Consider the following 16,485-nt stretch of genomic DNA (forward strand, 5'->3'; position numbering starts at 1 on the left):
GGATGGTACTTAAAATGCTTTGGAGTGCTTTCATTAGTCTAGGGGTAAAAATCCAAAAATCCAAAAATCCAAAATTTCTTTCTTTCTTTCCTTTTTTCTTTTTCTTGATACTAAAGATCGGACTCCTACCTCATGCTTGCCAGGCAGGCACTGAGCTATATCTCCCGCAAGTCTGACACTTTTTGAATGCTAACATAATTCTACAAGTGGAAAATTCCACATCTGTCCTCATGTGCTGGGCACAAGTCAGAACTTGGGCACATTATAAATATTGTGTAAAATTACTTCAAGCTGTGGGGAGAAGGTGTATATGAAATATGTATGTGTCACATGTTTAGACATGGGCCCCTTCCCCATGAAGTCTCAGGAATATGCAAATATTCCAGGAACTGAAAAATCTGAAACCCCAGGCCAGGTGTAGTGGTAAACGCCTGTACTCCCAATACTTGGGAGGCTGAAGTAGGAGGATTGCAGTGAGTTTGAAGTCAGTCTGTGCTATAAAGTGTGTTCAAGGTTAGCCTGAACTGCATAGTGAGATCTTATCTCCAAAAAAAGGGAAAAACAAAACAAAACAAAAACAAAAACAAGAAATCCCAATCACTTCTGTACTTCTGGCTGGAGCATTTCAAATAAGGGATATTTGACCTGTGTTACATGTTTTATGCCATCATAGCCATTTATGAGACATAAAAATGACTAGCTGTAAGATTGTTTACTGTCACCCTCAAATTGTAATGATGACAGATTATATCCCTGCTGCCCAGCACAAAACCAAGGGTTGAATAGACACTCAGCACATGGATTATTGAGTTGGTCAAATGAGTGTTAGACACTCAATTTCTCTTCCTATCAAGACACGTATATTCACTTTCACTAAAGGGCTGTATCTCCACAGTCTTTTTAAGTCTAGGGGTGTGGGACCAGGTGTGTAGAGGAACGGACCGCTTCTGCTCTCTGCCAGGTCCTATGACAGTGCCACCTGCAGAGGAGACTTGTTGCTTTTCCCTACCTCCTGTCCTGGCACAGGATGGAGAGAGATGACTTTGGGGAGTCTCTGGGATGTTTTCACGTCTTCAAAACTGTTACTTGTTTTTAATATTTTTCTTTTTCCTTCTGTGATTCCCTTCTGTTTCCCCAAAGCTTCCATGCAGCTTTGCAGATCTCATAGCCTGGTCCTAGCTGTGGTGAGAGGCTGGGAGGAGTCGTCCATGCCTCCAGCAGAGGTGAAGCTGTTGGGGGAGGAATGAACAGATGCAGCCTAACGGAGAGGAACATCAGGAACAAAATGGCTGGTGAAGGGGACAATTGCCTGCAGGAAGAATTGTAGAGATGCTGGTGTTTACCCTGAAATGAACAGATATTTTGGAAGAGAAAGCTGGACAGTACCTGGATCTTCTGAGGTGCCCCAGTGTACTGGCTGTCAACACACTGTCCCTTAGTCCCAATGTCATCCTTTACCATCTTTGTAAAAGTTGGTCTGGACCCTTTAAACAATTGCCTTTGTCTGCAGGTTTGGTGCTTCGTTAGGTAGCAGGCAGAGGTCTAGAGTCATCCAGACAGGTGCTTGTGCCACTGAGCTAAATCCCTGGACTCCAGCTAGGCAGGCTCCTGCAGGTGTGGCCTTGCCAGGAGCACTGTCCCTGGAGCACATCCTTGAGGACTTGGTAGTGAGGTGCTTCCAAGCAGCACCTTCAAGGGAACAGCTTTTTCCACACCCTAAAAAGGTAGATACCCAGGAAGTTCTAAAGTGTGAATTTACGGCAAGTTCTAATTGTTTGAACCAGAATGATACCTCTGCTATTTAGATAGCTGTGTCTTCCCCAAGGGGACCTGGATATCTGGATATCTTCCCCCCAGGGGAAGGGGGGAAGGCTCCTCCTTGAGAACTTTACCTCAACCCTAGGAGTGTGGTTGCTTAAATCCTAGCTGCTATTCCTGTTTTCTTTTGCTTTCTCTTCTTGTCTATCCCTCCTTACTCCAAATCCTATTCCAGTTGATAATTTATTAAACTTCACTGTTTAAATTGCTGCATGGGTCTCTCTCTTGATTGGACACAGACTACAACACATGGGATGGAGGCTCAGCCATTGGCTGTCAAGGAAGGCATGATGTCTCTGCAAGACTGAGGGGACTGGGGGCCACCTGGGCCTAGGGAATTTTTAAAAATTTGCAACATATTACCTTCGGAACCACAAAACAAAACATCCTCAAAGTATGAAACATGCAATATAATACGCAAAAAAGTAAACACAAAATATTTCCCTACCTTGGAAGGGCTGTGGAAATAAGTAACATGCGAAAAGAAATGTCTTAAAGCATAGGCGAGGAGGGGATAAATTAGGGGAAGGTGAGAGGTGGATGCTGTACCTAGGGCTTCCTGGGCTGATCCAGAGCGAGCCTCAGTAATGGGAGGGGTCCGCACTACTGGGTCAGGGTGCACAGAACCTGAGGGGATGGAGGGTGGAACAAAGGTCAGTCTGATTCCAGCAAACTTCAAAGGCTTAGGACTCCTTATGAGGCAGCGGTGGGGAGACGCAAACGTTTCTCCTAATGGACCCTACTTGTTCTGTTCTGAAATCCAGCATGTGGGTTGTGCCCTGGGTCATGCTTCCCACCTAGCTGCTCCCAGGAGAATCTAAGGAGAATGGGATCTTTACATGGGACACTTCCGTGGTAGAATTTGTAGATGTTCTGAGTCTGCATGGGGTTAGAATGATTGCTTTGGGAGAATGAAGGTTTGCACAGTGCTGGTGCTCTCCCAGCTCCCTTTGCATTTGATTCCACAGTCATTTCCCTGAGAATCCTTCCCTAGTCCTGGCGCGGGGTCTGCCTCTTGGGGGACCAAGTAACCCCCTTTCCCTCCCATATCCTCTTCAGCGTCTAGCCTTCGGGTACAGGGCAAGAATACAGGTTCTGGGACTTGGCCTGTAGGCAGCCAGGATTCCTGCTTCTCAGTGTCCTCTCCCTTTTCTCATCCCGGCCCACGGGGTCTTTCAAGTTTCCCCAATAAACCCTGCAACCTTTACACTTAGTCAAATTCTGCCGGACTCAGGCCCAACCCAGCTGTCACGTCCACCCTGAAGCCTCTCCTGGTCTGGGAATTCCCTCTCCTTGGGTCGCAGGAAACATCGTGTTCACTGTAGACCCTTTGCGAACTAACAGGAGCGCACGATCGCTTCGCAGTCGGCGCCCTTGGGGAGGGCGGACTAGCTGGCTGGCTGTTTTTGCGGGGTGGGAGATTCCCGAGACAGAGCCTGGGAGAGGGTGTGGCCCGGGCCGGGATCAGGGGCGTGTCTTGGACGGGCGGGGCGTGTCCCAGTGAACGGGGCGTGTCCTGGGCGGACAGGGCGTGGCCAGGGGCAAGGGGCGTGTCCTGGGCGTGGCCCGGCAGCCGCGGAGAAAGGTGCTGGCGCGCTCCAGCCTCCGAGATTTGCTCGCTGGGCGGGGGTCTTCCTGGACCGCTGTAGGCGCGCAGCGCACGCCCAAGTGGAGAACAAAGTGACACAGAAACTTCTCCCACTCTGCCTGGCGTTCCCGTGGAGCCTCGCCCTTAACAGCGAGGGAGGCGGGCGCCACTGACCCGCACAGTGCCCGGCGCGGGACCCCAGGTAGGGGGCACCCCGTGACGGGGACATTGGCGGGGTCTGGACGGCGGTGCCTGGCCGCGGCGCCTTCCAGCCAGCTCTCAGGACCCTGGGTCGGCGCCCGGCGCCCGGCAGCGCCCCCTCAACGCTGGCCCCCTTTGCGGGTGCCCTCTTTCCTTCTAGCTGGCTTCGGGAGGCGATCTGGGGTTGCGGCGGCGGCATCTTCTCCGCCAAGGTTCTTGGCAGGTTGGTTTCGGGGGGCGAACACTTTTCAGGCTCTAAAACGAGGTCCCTGAATCCCCCAGCCCCATCCCGGAGCCGAGTGGCAGCAGGCGCCAGCTTGGCAGTCGCGGCGCGGGGACTGGGGCATTTGGGGGAGCGGGTTCTGCTCCCCCAGCTTCGCGGATGTAGGACCCGGGTGGTTCCAGTACAGCCCGAGGGCGATTCGGGGGCGTGAAGGGAAGCAGTCTTGGCACAGTCGCCCACGGACCACGCCGGACCCGCGCTGCTCTTTGGGGGCTGAGGTACCAGGTTTCTGTGAAAGCCGTTTCTGTGTGTCCCCAGAGGATCGTATTTACCAAAAACAGTTTAGGGGAAAAAAAGAGTCCATTCTTCCAACCGTTGATTGCAGACAGCTGCCGTAAAGTATGCGCGTAAGATTGCACGAGGTGTTTTTATCTTTAGGAAACGGTGAAACTTTATACGGATGAGCTTCCATTCCCCTTTAACTTTTTAAAAACACTGAAAAATAGGGTAACTCCGTTTACGATTGAGAATGGGGATGTTTGATCCCTTGGGGGTGGGGGTTTCCCAGGTAATGGCGCAAGAGGTGACACCCTGGCAGCCTTGTGTCCAAGACCTGGTCTGTTTGCTGTGCTGTAGAGCTCCCTGGTTCTTTTTTCTGGGTTATTTGCTTTTTTTCCTTCTGCTTCCCAAAGGCTGCTGATAATACTTCTTTAACAAATAACACGTGGTTGTCTCCGAGTTTCTTCCCAAATGATTTAAATTAGAATGTCTTTAAAAGCTTTCAAAAAATCTTCTAAGTTTCCTATAGGTATAGATCATATGCTACTAACACTTCAGCCCTCTGGTCTGAATAAGAAGTGTCAGCTGCTGATCTTATAACGTTTGTATATACCCACTTAAAACCATTTCCTGATATCCTTTAGGATTTTTATGTTTTAAAAATGTATTATCAAGATAAGGAGAGTTCAAAAAGCTAATTTCTGTTTCAATGCATTTTTAACCTGCTCAGTTTACAGGAAAATAGAACTTGTTTCTTAGATATCAGGTTTTGTGATGGAATGTTTTATATATATATATATATATATATATATGTATATGTATAACTGAGAAGGCGTTTATTATTTACAGTGGCAGAACAAGCCCTGAGTGATCTCAGAATCATATTTCAACAGCTTGACGTGCCTATTTAAGATGCTGCTTAATGTGGCCCGTCTGTCTTCTCGTTCTCATCTAGTGACTTTGCTCAGATCTCATTTTCTTTTCTTGTTACAAACAGGAACACACACACTGCCTGCTCCAGCCACATTGAACTGTCAGCAGGTTATCATTTCCATGCCATTGTCTGGAGTGAATGAACTTTCTGCTTCTTCTGCTCTTGCTTTTCTGGTCCATCTGTTGATTACTCACACATTTATCATGTGTCAGGTAAACACCTTTTCTAGGAAGTTTTGTTTCCCTTTATATTTTGGCAAAATTCTTCCTCTCCTAATTTTCAGTGGCACTATAGAACACATTTTTGTTTTTTCTTTTGGCATTGCTAAAGGTTGAACCAAGGGCCTTGTGCATGTTAGGGCAAATGCTCTAACATTGAGCTATTATCTCCAGACCTAGAATACATTTTTTATGTACACATCTGGTCATGCCACCTTGTAGAGTTCTGTGAGTTGTTCACTAGACAAGGTCATCATTACCAACAGGCAGGTGGAGGCTAAAATCCAATTCCCTCAGCTTGCCAAGACTCTGATGCACTCCTCTCCACTGGAAGAGGATAACTTTTATAATTCACTCAGTGGTCCAGTGTGGGTCAGCAGTGACATTGTCTAAGCCTTGTTCTCACTGCTTATCACCACAAATAATGGAGCAGGAGCTCAGTTAAGGTTATACAAACAGATGAGAAAAAGAAAGGATTGTTTCTAGTGAACAAGAAAGAAACAAGAGTCTGGAGACAGATATTTTTTTGTGTATAGATAGGAAAAAATGTGCTGCATCTTAAATGTGTCTGTTCAAGTGATGCTTTGACCAGTATCTCCTCAGTGACAGGGAAGATTTTGGGATGTGAATTCCTCAGTAGGCATCATCCTTCTCAGATGACCTTTCAAGGCACTGAGGTTTACATATCCGCTGTGATTAGCTGAGAGGGATAAGGGGGCAAGAAGCTTGAAAATAAGGTCATAAAGAGCTTGCTCACAGAAAGCTATGCTGATAGATTGCTTTAAAGGGCTACTTTCTATGGAAGACTTTTAAGGCATTCCAGAGTGAGTTGCCGTAGAAAAATTAAGAAAAAAAGACTTTGAGTCTTAGGTTCTCCAATCAGATAGATTTTTTATTTATTTATGCATTTTGAGGCCCTGGGCGTTGAATCTATGGCTTTTGCACTGAACTACATGTCCAACCCTTTTCTACTTTGAGACACGGTTTTGTTCAGTTCCATGGGTTAGGCAAGAATTTGGAATTTGCCTGCTTTAGCCACCCTAAATGCTGGGATTCCATATAAGCATGCACTATCACACCCAGTTGAAAGGAATCATTTGAAGATCACAATCTACACATGAAATTGCAGTTTTGATGTGAAGTCAATTTGTAAGCTAAATTGGCCGCAAGATTGTTAAAAATACTTTAAATTTATGTGTAGTTAAAAACTCTTAACAATTTGTGGGGCAATCTGTACTCTTTCAAGCTACAATAAATACAGATGATCTCACAATTTTATAAAATTTTGATACAAGCCCGGCGCTGTGGCTCACACCTGTAATCCCAGCATTCGGGAGGCTGAGGCAGGAAGATCATTTTCGAATTCACTAGACAAGGTCATCATTACCAGCAGGCAGGTCAAGACCAGCCTGGGCTACAAAGAGAGCTCAAGGCCAGCCTAAACTGCATAGAGAGACCCTGTCTCAAAAAGACAAAAAAAATTTTTTTTGATACAAAATTATGTACTTGGTAGATATTAAAAGGATTTGCCAATTGTATGGAATCTTTAGAATTCACAGCAGTGGAGTAACATTAAATATGGGCTAACTTGTAATCACAGCACTCGGGAGGCTGAAGCAGTAGGATTCTTGCAAGTTTGAGACAAGCCTGGGTTACAAGGTGAGCTCAAGTTCAGCCTGAACTGTGTAGTGAAACCCTGTCTCAAAACCAAACCAAAACAACATATATATATATATATATATATATATATATATATATATGCGCTAATTCTTCCATTTTTGTGGGTAAAGAAATGGACTTATCCAAGAACACTGAACTTTTTATGTAGAAACATAGCCTGCATTTCCTGGCTTTCAGATAATGACTTCTTTATTCAAATATGTCTGAGAACAATCTTCAAGATCATCATCATTGAATGAAACCTTGAAGGCCTAGAATCTTGATTTTAGGAATACCTAACATTTCCAGCACCAAACATGCAACAATCAGTGCCCTAGGTGAAGTTCATGTGAGATAAAAACATGCTGAATGGTGGAATGAATGAACCCATTGATAGATTAAAGTACTGTGGTATATAAAACAAATCAAAGTCCTTTAGAATCTGTCATAGTTTAATTTGACCTATGTGTTTATGTTCCTTAAATGCAATAAAATATTCAATAGGTGTTATGAAAGAGTAGATATCTGTATCATATAATATTCAGGCACATTTAATACAATAAAAGGATATCATTTTTATTTCTTTCCATATTGTTTTCTACAAAAGAAGCCAGAATTATTAACAGAAAAGTGTGAAAGAACAAAAAACAAATTTTGGGATCAGTGGGTCTCTCTGAACTCCGTAGCCTTGGACCTCACCAGCCAGAGCTCCTTCCAAGTGACCTCACAGAGCTCAGCGTTGTTAGATTAAATGAGCTCACATGTGTGAAAGCACTTTGTAAACTTTGGAACAAAATGAAAAGCTGTGGAAGTAAGTACTGGTTACTCTCGTAGGCTTTCTGATATATTATCTCTTTTATTCTTAATTGGTGTGTACAGGAAGCAAGAGTTGTTGAATGAGGAAGAAACACCTGCTTAACTCTTTTCTCACCAAGAATTGAGTGAAGTCCCTACAACCAGTAAATTTAAGAATGAGAGGTCAGTAAAGAACTTCAAATAGACAAGAATCGTGACATTCATTGATACAGAGCATATTTCTTAAGTTTGGGGCAGTAAAGAGATAGGTCAGATTTGCTTTGTTAGACTAGTCCCTCTTTGCATTATTGTGAATAAATTTAGGGTCATGAGACAGGTAAAAAGGAGGTCCACTTAACAATGTGGGTGATGTGTGGCAGTCAGAGAGGAGAATGTGAAGGGAGAATGACATCAGAGAAGGATGCCACCCAGCTGTTTACACATGTCACTGTTCCACACGAGAAGGCTGGGTCTCTCCCCAAATTCACACAGTTGTGCAATTCCATAGCTGATACTTAAAGCCAGGTTTTTGTGCCTCTGCTGACAATTAGGATGTCCATAATTATAAGTGATCAGGGGTTTTCATAAAAGTCCTCTAGAATTTGAAAGCTCATAGACATAAGAACATAAAGCCCCAATCTGAGCCTCTTCCACGAATGATTAAGGTTGGGAGATGCAGGCTGGTGCCCCAACCACATGCTCTGCTAGGCGAGTGGAGTGCATTTCCTGTTGGGAATCTCATACACCTTGGGCTTTGGCAACTGTTCTCCAGGCATTCGGTCCAGCTGGAAACTGGGCTGCTTTGTTTCCATTTATGAGGTTTGTAGATTGAGTAACAGAATATGGACTGCAGCTTTCATTGTGTTTTTCTGGTGTCAGCTTACAATTTTTTTTTTTTTTAAATTTATGGTTGGACTTTTGAATGTGTCCTTTGGACATGGTTTTTCAAGAGTTCCCATTATAAGTGATTTCTTTGCATTGGGAACAGCATGTAAAACTAGAAATTTGAAGATTCATTTGTCAGTAGTTTGGGAAATGGAACAAAAATAAGCTTCCAAATCTTCCCTAAACTTAAGGTTTCCCAATGTCTTTAAAATACAGTGATGAATTTTAGCGCAGTATTTTGTGTTGTAATTTTAAAACCCAAGACCTTTTTGTTGCCATCTAGATTTATGTGTAGAATACATCTTTTACTCCTTTGGCAAATTGCATAAACTTTTTTTTGCAGCACTGAGACTCAAGCTAGGGAGTATTGAGCTACAACTCCCAGCCACTCCCTGACTTTTCTTAAATATTTGAGGCAGGTTTCACAGCCACAGGCTGGCTTTGAACTTGTAGTCTTCTTGCCTCAGCCTCTCGGTGGGACTACCGTGTGTGCCACTGTACCCAGTTTTAAGACACAAACATTTGAGGGCGTTTGTTTCTTCAGGGAGGAAATAATATTGTTCGCCTTTCTCCAGAGGTGTCTTCAGGCAATTGACTTCATTCTCTGGCTTATGCTAAGTTGGTGGTTGGCAGAATAATAGTCGCTTACGCTCTGGGTAACCATAATGCTAATATAAAATGAAGGCATTCAAAAAAGGGCATTTGTGCATCTGAACCCAAGCTGAGGAAGAATACATCTGGAGTATGTCAAAATAAATCAAACTATCATTTGGGTTGGTGGCATTCAAAACTTCTGGGATCAGTACCTACTGTATGAGTTCATAAAACCTTGTGAGCGTTCGCTGAATCAGAAACCAAAATATTTTCCTTTAACTTGTACATTTTGAATTTTCCTTCTGGAAAATCTTAATCATTCTGTGCAACTGGTTACCCACAATAACTCCTCCTGTATAAGTAAGTGTTGAACTACTTGTTGGGAAATAGGTCCATTTCATGTGGAAAACAACTGCATTTTACACAAGATAAGAAAAACAACTCGGACACTTCACTAATTGGATCTATTCTTTATGTGTCTCTCCAGCCCCTACTCACCAGCCCAACATTTTCTTCATCTTCTAGATAAGAATTTTGTTGTAACAAGAGAACACTGGTTGGTTCCTCATCACTGTGGGATGTCCCTCCTAAATCTTTTCCTGATCATTTCTGACTCCTAATAATCATCTGTCCTGACCCTTCTGAGGGTCCTTTCTCCGTGTGCCAAGTTGTCTGTCCAGTAATTATATGTGTGTCCAGGAGAGCAGGAACTGCTCTCTCATTTGGATTCCTTGTGAGCCGTATAAAAGTGATCAATCCATGGAGTTGACTTGAAATGTTTTGGCAGACACATGACTTTTATCAGTGCCTTATTGATGATATTCCTAGATTCTGATGGTTAACGAAAATCGAAAGATATGTATATGTGTTTGCATAACTTTTTATTTGACCAATTGGAGGTGACTTTCTGGGGGTGAGATAGCACACCACACTGAAAAGAAGATTAGATTCCTGGGTTTTGGGTAGTTTTGCCAAAAATAGCTATGTGATCTTTTTTTTTTTTTTTTTTTTTTTTTTGTCTTTTTCCTTTTTATCGGTACCAGGGATCGAACTGCCTGCTTCAAGGCAGGTGCTTATGCCACTGAGCTAAATCCCCAGCCCCAGCTATGTGATCTTGAACAAAACATTCATTGTGTTCTCTTGGGGTTTTCATTTCTTAATTTGTAACTTTACAAAGGGGTTGCTTTGGACTGATTTTTAAGCATCCTTTCAACTATAAAAGTCATTATTTCTGTGCAACTACAGAGCATAAGAAAGTGAAAGAAAAGTATTTATAAACATTTAAGAACAGTGTTTCTATAACCTGCCATTATGTTACTGGAACATTTGAACAAATCTAGATGACAGGCAAGCCACACCTAACACTAGTAAAAAAAGCCACAGTTTGTGAACAGGTAATTAGACATTGTCATTACATTGTTTTCTGTGCTCTTCTGGGCTGTGGGTGATACAAAATTTCAAGGCCTCAGGAACTGGAGGACAATGGATATCAGCATTAAGTTAGGAGAATGGCCAAGGAAGAAATTCACATTCTATCAGTGCCTTAATGCAGGCAGTGGAGGAAGGGAAATGAAGGGAGAAGGTAGATGGCTTATATGTAGAAGAAAGTGGAGCCACAGAATCTGTGTAGAACTCAGTAGCAATGCAGACTCCATTAGAATGAAGTAGCTCCCCAGAATCTGTGTATTCCATAGTGATAGCATAGAATCCTTATAAAGTAGCCCCATAGAATCTGTGATGAACAACATCGAATCCCTGTAGGATAAAGTAGCCACATACAGTCTGAGTAGGACATAGCAGCCACAGTGGGCAGAAGGGAAGTCATACTGATTGTTGGTAAAATGATGGCACTACTGGTCTTAGATTGTAAAGATGAGCCAGATGAGAATTAGAGATACTAAACAGGTGTCTGTAAATGTTTTCTTACATGTGGAAGAACTGAAGCTAGCAATGAAGGTTCTCAAACTTGACACTGCAAGGCTTTAATAGTCTTTGAAAGCCTATTAAAATGCCTGCGTCTGGAAATCACTTTCATGATTTCAGAGGTGGAGAATGAGACACTGCTGTAAATGGCGTGAGACTTTCCCTCTTAGGACACTGCTGGGGAGGAAGTGTGGGGCGCCCTGTGTGTTCCTGCTTGATGTGCATCTGAGATAAATTGTGTAACACTGTAAGGCCCAAAGCATGTTAACTGATTTGTGGAAGTTGGGAAAGAGACATATAGACCATTCAGATATAAATATAGCATAGTTTTTCTTAATTTACACTAATCATTGATTTGTGGTTTGACAGAAACTATTTTCCAAGAGAAACATCTGGACTCGAAGGAAAAAAATAGTGTAATTGTGTTAATAGAATTGTGTTAAGGAGAATTTTAACTCATTTAGGAACATCTGTTTTGTAATAACTGTTAGTAGAGAAGCATTTCTATCTCTTCAGTGAAGACTTTTCCTAAAAGATGCCAACAGGGAGCAGTGTTCTTAGTTCTAGCTCAGCTTTCTATGTAATTGGAATTTTAAAATTACCTGTCTTAAAAATAATTGGAGATGACATTACAGTGTCATAAGTTCTACCCTGGCCATTAGTTTAAGTGTGTAAGGAAGTTGAGCCCAGATAGTTGGCTGCCATTGCTGGGGTGTTGGAATGTGTTAAAGAAAGATGTCACTGCAGTATGGTATTTTCTGAAAAGCTGTCACTAAGATAAAATTTTGATGGCTTGATAAATCTTACAAGTTAGAAAATTCACTAAAATGAAATATACTCAGTTGGCCGCAAATCACTAACTGGGTAGTTCTGAAATGGATGTATAAATGCTCTCCACACTAAATAGCAAGTTGTGCATTTTTACATTGTCTCAAGATAAACCTCTAAATGTTTGTAGAGTGCATTGAGAATTGTCAAAACATTTCAGAATATAATTTAAGGGTTACATTTATCTGTGTATAGTAGGTGTGTTGGGCCTGTTTTTCAGAAGAGAGGTTCAGTGTTCCTAGCAAGTACAACTACTCATGTCAGCTTCCTATGCCTAGAAGTTAGTGGCCGGAAGAGCTAAACCTAAATCCCAGAATTCTTTAGACTTGTTTTTCTTTAAAAGGTCTTGCAATGAAACTGCATCAAAAAAAGCCAGGAAATGTTTTAGATTTTCTATGAGAATGGAAACTAAACCATTGAATTTCTGGGATTAGCAAAGGCAGCAACTTCTTAGCCTGTGTACTTGGCAGCACCACCAACAGAATGTACAGCTTTACACAAAAGAAATGGCCTGCCAGTGGGCTAATGAATTAGTAAGTTCATTAAACCTGGTTGTTTCATCTGAACTAAGACCAATAGGCCTTTTCCTTATCAAATGTGATATATTATTTCAGCTGAAAAGAATCTTAGAAGCAAAGTAGTCCACCCTTTTATGTAAGAAGAAACATAACTTTGTGTTTATGTCATAAATAACTCTGGGGTTTTTTTTTTTTTTGTTTGAAAAGAAACAACTGACATCTTTAAGATCCATCAGCTTACGTTATAAATAAAATAATCGTAAAGCAGATGTTCCTGAAATTCAGACTGTGTTTTGATTTTGTTTAGATTCACACTAATGGAAGAGGTTAGCAAGCACGTCATGTGACACTGAGCTATGTCCCCAACTGCTGCGCAAGACAGTGAACCATGCCCCAAATGCCCCCTGGGCTGCTATGTAGGGGCAGATACCTACGGTCTTGCATTGACAATGGAAGCTTCAAGAATCCTGACTCTCAAAAAGAAATCACTCGTAAATTATCATCTAAAGTCTGCCAACTTGTATATCTTTGCTAATGAATTATTTTTTTATAAATATATGCAAATAGGCAGGAGCTTTTTGCTGGTGGGGATAAGTTGCAAAGAAACAAGGAAGGCTTTGCTTACTGAGTCATGAGTTTTGCATCGCATCTTTCTCATTAATCTTTGAGAGTTGAATGAATGAACAGAGGTTATGGCAATGGGTATTTCCTTTGTGAGCTCTCCATACTATCCAGGATGCTAGCCAGAAGGCGTTCCCGAAGCAAGCCCTCTACTTTGGTAGAGGGAGTGATTAACAAAGATTACTTGAAAAAGATTTTCCTTTATGAAGCAAAAATATCAATAACAGTTTCAAGAGGTTAATTCTTATGGTAATATCTCTAGTTTTTGTTTAAGCTGTAATTTTCCATTTGGCTTTCTTGAAGGTTTGTTAAAATAGCATAAAATTGAGATGTGGCTTTGAACTAACAACTAGTCTGTGTAGTGCCACACTGGTATGTTCTGTGGCAGGTCAGCAAGTTTACTTGTGCAGATGACTAATATATTCCTTAAACTTCATGGAATGGGAGGTATGGGAAAATTAATTGTATGAGTTGAGAAATAGTTGTGTTCCTGTTTACTTTCAATCTTTGAAACAGGTTTTCCTAAAAGGAGCTGTCTTCTGGTTTAATAATCTTCCTGTTTTGGCTCTCTGGTTCTTGTTACACTTTGGATCTTAAAAGTCCCCCAAAGATCATGTATTGAAGGCTTTGTCTCCTACCCAGCAGTGATCAGCAGTGGGGCCTTTGGGAGGTGAGTGGATTGGGAGGGCTCTGAAGCCATGCCTGCATTACCAGGTGTGGATTCATAACTTCATTGGCTAGTGGGAGGTGGTGAAAATTGTGGCCTCGATGGAGGACATAGATCACTGGAGATGCGACCTTGAAGGGTATATATTTTTCCTCTGACCTTTCTGACTGTTTTATTCATAGCCCATATTAAGACACACATGATGGGAACCAACGTAGCTTGATATGAAAAAAGAAACACCTTTAAAATTCTAAATACATTGCAGAGCTATTGCTTCTTGAAACTGTCCTGTGAGCTTATCTTTATTTGTCATCTGTGTGTAAGGGTTTCCAGGAACACAGAACCTAGAATCGTGGAGGCAGACACATCTGAAGTCTGTAGTGTGGGCCAGCAGGCTACAGACCTAGCAGGGCTGGTGGGTGGACAGTCCTAAGGCAGTCTGCTGCGGAGTTTCCTCTTGCTCAAGAAGGATGGTCATTTTGTTCTACTCATTGCTCTGTGTTTGGCTGATACTGGAGGAGGCTCATCCCTGTGCAAGCCTATCTCGTTCACTCAGAATCCATTGGTTTAAATGTTAAATCTCATTCAAAAACATCGTCAGATTCAAACAAAGGTCACTACCACATATGGGAATACTAAGCTCAATCATTTGTTCTCTCTCCCTCTGTCCCTCTTGAACATCTCTGAGGGCTGCATATGGTGGGTCAGAGCCTTAGTGTCAGCAGAGATCGCCAGTGTGGGGAGAGGGTCTGTCTTCCTCACCTGAGGGGCTTTCTAAACTATTTATGTCTGTGCGGCCCCTCCCCTCATGTCTGAATAAGTATGATCAACTGAGGCAAAGAGAAGGCTGCAGTTATGAGAGAATCACTGAGTATCTACTGAGGTGCTGAGCTCTTGGCAGTGGCAGGGGGCTTCACTGAAGTCCCCAAGATTTTAGTGAGCTCATGTAGCACCAGAAGCTGCTAGATTCACCCTGAGATTTGCTTTGGTCTCAAGCCATGCAAAGACCAGTACTGCTTTGCCTGCCCTCTATACTTTACCTCATTCCGAAGCTCATGTTAACTGACTCTGTGTGTGTGTATTGTATATTGTTGAAGAAACATATGGCAGTTGGGCGTGATGGTGCACACCTATTATCCTAGCACTTGGGAGGTTGAGGCAGGAGGACCGTTGCAAGTGTGAGACCAGCCTGGGCTACAAAGTGAGCTCAAGGCCAGCCTGAACTGCATAGTGAGACTCTGCCTCAAAAAAAGAAAAAAAAAAAATCTGTCATAGCCCGGTATGGTGGTACATACTGGAAATCACAGCACTGATGAGGCTGAAGCAGGAGGATGCCGTGAGTTTGAGAGCACCCTGGGCTACATAGTGAGTTGAAGGCCAGCCTGTTGTGTGTAGTGAGCCCTTGTCTCAAAAACCCGAAAAAACAAAAAAGAAAAAAAAGAAACCCATGCTGTATACTCATGGCATTCCCATGACAGTCCTTAAATGTTTACAATTATGGTACAGTACCGGATCTGTTAAATATTATGGCTATATCCTGTGAATCACAGGTTCCAAGCCTTGTTCTGGGTGAAATTTCCCTAGAGAATAGGGGCTGCAGTGCTGAATGATATGACAATATACATAAATCAGCAGTTGGTTTTTTAAGCTTTAGAAAGAGGTACAAAAATTAATTAATTTTAGAAACTCTTCTTTGTAAGCTTTGGTAGTGCTGGGTGAGCCCTCTGTAACATGGAGTAACAGAACAAGTGACTCATCAGGATATTTTAGGCAGCTACTCCATTTGTAAGGTGTACTTGTCAGCAAGGGGTGGGGAATTAGGGAAATGTTTGGACAGGTGACCATCTAGTTTGTGAATCAGAAATTCTGCCTCTTAGATCTGATCTGTCTAGCTGTTGCATTCTAAAAGTGTTTCAGCTTGCAATTCAAATGTGCTGAACTGTGATCTGTGGCTTCTTGGATTTTTTGTATCCTATTAAAATAATTGAGTGTGAGATACTTATTTTGAAAAGCTTGGAGAGTTGCTACCGCCAGGCTGTTCTGAACTGTGACATGGCTTCTCTCCGTGCACACTTCCTTCCATCTTATGGATCTATTTTTTCTGCAGAACAGCATCTGACAATGGCTTGCCCTGTGACTGGTATGTAATTTAAACATGTGCTAAACATAATTTTAGTTCCTTTGGGATCACCCTTAGCTTTTATACCTCATCTGGCCCTCACAGTTCCATTTAATTACAGCTATTTTGATATTTGGCCAAGTCACTAAAAACCAACTCAGCTCTCTGTGGGGAGATAGTAAACTTTTGATGAGCAAACCAGTAAGAGTGGAATTCTTCTGCAAACAGACACTTTTTCAGGAATTGTTCTTGTAAATGCAGGGAAAAGTTGGCAGACTTTTGATACTTTTGGAGGGATTCTGGTGGGTTCCAAATGGTGCATAGCTACTGTATGCTTGGAAAATGTTAACAAGGGTTTCAGCGTGTATGTTTTGGCTTTTTGAGATAGCTTCCATGTAGGAAGAACCTTCTAAAACCAAATGTAGACCCTGGATATCTTCCAACAGCAGTATTATAAATATATCCAAGCTGATACTGCACTGGATTTCTTTATAGAAAGAGAAAAAGGAGTGGCTAATAAATAAAACAGTATTTGAATAGAGCCCACAGTTTCAGAAATAATCTCTCCTTATGCCCAATTTATTGTAAATATTTTTTTTCAAGTACTAATTCTCT

The 16,485-nt window shown here is 42.3% G+C and overlaps 2 protein-coding genes across 6 annotated transcripts in view; both read left to right on the top strand.

The window, feature by feature from the left end:
• The window catches only part of Scaf8 (SR-related CTD associated factor 8), a 232,920-nt gene extending 230,893 nt beyond the window's left edge, over positions 1-2,027 (top strand). For both annotated transcript variants that reach the window (XR_010041897.1, XR_010041896.1), the window contains one exon: positions 1,141-2,027. The gene's annotated coding sequence lies outside the window, so the exon portion shown is untranslated. The remainder of the gene's footprint in view (positions 1-1,140) is intronic.
• Positions 2,028-3,371: 1,344 nt separating this feature from the next.
• Positions 3,372-16,485, top strand: part of Tiam2 (TIAM Rac1 associated GEF 2) — a 193,919-nt gene continuing 180,805 nt past the window's right edge. For 2 of the 4 annotated variants that reach the window (XM_023564560.2, XM_063232930.1), the window contains exon 1: positions 3,372-3,608. The gene's annotated coding sequence lies outside the window, so the exon portion shown is untranslated. Of the gene's footprint in view, positions 3,609-3,671; positions 3,831-16,485 lie in introns of those variants that run through there. The other 2 variants (XM_013151077.3, XM_063232929.1) reach the window with 2 other exon arrangements.

The sequence above is a fragment of the Cavia porcellus genome, unplaced genomic scaffold, assembly GCF_034190915.1.
Source record: "Cavia porcellus strain 051 isolate PalLab524CR breed Dunkin Hartley unplaced genomic scaffold, mCavPor4.1 scaffold_22, whole genome shotgun sequence".
In the NCBI taxonomy this organism is placed as follows: domain Eukaryota; kingdom Metazoa; phylum Chordata; class Mammalia; order Rodentia; family Caviidae; genus Cavia; species Cavia porcellus.